Source organism: Physella acuta, unplaced genomic scaffold (assembly GCF_028476545.2).
Source record: "Physella acuta isolate Inbredline_101_S28 unplaced genomic scaffold, ASM2847654v3 ptg002641l, whole genome shotgun sequence".
NCBI classification, from domain to species: Eukaryota; Metazoa; Mollusca; class Gastropoda; family Physidae; genus Physella; species Physella acuta.
Genome location: NW_026734090.1, coordinates 5,001 through 7,500, shown reverse-complemented (window position 1 = coordinate 7,500; position 2,500 = coordinate 5,001).

The window sequence follows — 2,500 nt, the reverse complement described above, 5'->3', positions numbered from 1 at the left end:
AGCACTGCGCGTCGCCGCTGGCTTCACGCTACGGACACGTACTTTTACCTTCACTGGCGCGACCTGCGCGCCGAGCCCGCATTTTACCGGGAAGCTAGTCGGGAGACTGAGCCACGCACGGTCAGATCGGGCACATGTCGCTGGCTGCGAGGGAGCGCGGATCCTAGCGTCACATAGAGGCTTCACCGACACTCACCTCCACAATAGTAGATACAGACCGTTTTAACCGCCGTATTTCTGCCCATACCTCTAGTGTTAAACCGAAAAATCGGGTACATAGTCTCGGGGAGGACCGGGGTGCCGCCCCATGAGGGGAGCCCCGCACGGAGGGCGCCGGGGGTGCCGCGACCCGGGGGGCGGCGCGGGGGTGTCGGGGCGCATCTACGGGGCTCACTCGCGCGGGCGCCACACTTCCGGGGGGCGCCCCAGGTGGGGGTGCCAACTTTGGCGCCCCCGACTAAGGGGCCGCCCCCCACTGCGGTTACACGCTTTACGACCACCCACCCGCGTTCCCCACCCCAGGGGGCATGCGAATCACCCGCCAGGGGCGTTCTGGGACCGAGGGCGCCGCTCCGGCACAAGGGGGAGCCAAAACGCCCCGAGTTCCCCCGCGGCCACCTCGACACCTGGGCGGGCGGCGAGGGGTGTCCTGCGATCGGGGTGGGGAGCTCTACCAGAATCACCCCGCCAAACTTCACCGGGGGCGTCTCCCGGCGCCCCTGCGCTCGGGTGACGAACAGCGCCCCGGGCTATCCCGGGCGCCCTATGGCGTCCACCTTCGATCGGAAGGGTGATCTCGACTCGGGCTGAGGCGGGCCACAACAATCCGCGGTCACATCGGAGCCGTCCAGGCTAACGAGGCCCCGGCTCACGGGTAACCCATGGGGCTGGACCGGGAGTCCGCCGTTAAAGAAGAAAGAAATGTAGTGCAAACCAGAACCAGTTTTTTTTATTTATTTTATAACTCGACTAATAATCGTCACAAAATTATAAACTTGGTACCTACGGATAGCCCTGGGCCCAACCTAATACAGGATGTCCATAACTATGCGCTAATTAAATAATTAATGGGTATTAAGGTCGGTCTTAGTAAATTGCTATATAAAGTCTAAGACCAGAACCAGTATTTTAAATTTATTTTATAACTCGGCTCCTAATTGTCACAAAATTTAAAAATTGGTACCTATGGATAGCCCTCGGCCCTACCTAATACACCGTGTCCATAACAATGTGGTAATTAAATATTTACTGGGCGTTAGGGTCGGTCTTAGTAAATTGCTATATAAAGTCTATATAAAATTTTACGAATTTAAAAAAAAAAATTCCTACCGTCAAAAATAGCGACGCCTAGACCACCACACCTGTTCTGACGTTAAATCCTACTTGCACACACGTGTGGGAATAGATTAGATATCATCTAGAGATAGAATTCCTAATTATTTAATTAAAATAGAGACTCTAGATTTAATAGTTGTGTCATAGTTACATTAAGTCGAATTAGCGAAGCGGAGGCGGGAACTAGATTCTAGATCTAACACTTCGATTGCGATGAAAAAAAAATAGCTTTATTTTAAGGCCGACAAGGCAAATACGGTTTAATTAATATTAAAGAAATAAGTCCGAACACCTACCTTAAGCGAATCATCTACACAACACATGACTAGAAATAATACACGTCCACACGAAGAGCGATTGAAACGGTGACTGCAACGGTGAAAACTTGTACGACGGAAACATGGCGCCTAGGTTATGCCTACTTCCGGTCTGATGAAAATTTTTAATTCATTTTAAATTTTGCGCTCTATTTCGTCCGCGCTTGTCCACTTAAACTCTACAGAAAAGATAGTCTATATAAAAATAATTCCTAGAAGACAATTTTATGAGAGATCACCCACATTTAATTTACCCTGCCTGTCTACCTTAGGGTTAGAGTTTGAATTTTTCTAGATTCAAGCCAAATATGCCGTGTCGATTAAACGACGACGTACATAACAGAGCGAAGACAATGAATGGTTCCTTAATTAACTATAATTACGGTCCTAATACAACTACAATTCACCATAGTACTAATATGTATGTGTATTGTTGTTTTGGGAGTTCTGTCATTACATTTTAAATTATAAAAAAAACGGGTTTACGATACACTTCATTACGCCGCCGATCGTGGTTTTAGATTTAAATTTGGTCGGATTCGGTTTATTATTAATTTATATAATACTTTATACATACTTTAATTCATTAAATACATTTATCTATGTATTTATTTCATTAGTTAAGTATTTGTTTAACTAAAAATTATCAATTTAAGGCATAACAATTACAGAAAACGATTGTATTTGAGATAAGTCTTATCGAACCATTTAGTAGCTGGGTCGGTTTATTATTAATTTATCTAATACTTTATACATACTTTCACTCATTAATTACATGTATATATGCATTCATTAAATCATTTAAGTATTTATTTCATCAAAAAGTATCGATTGAAGGCATAACACTG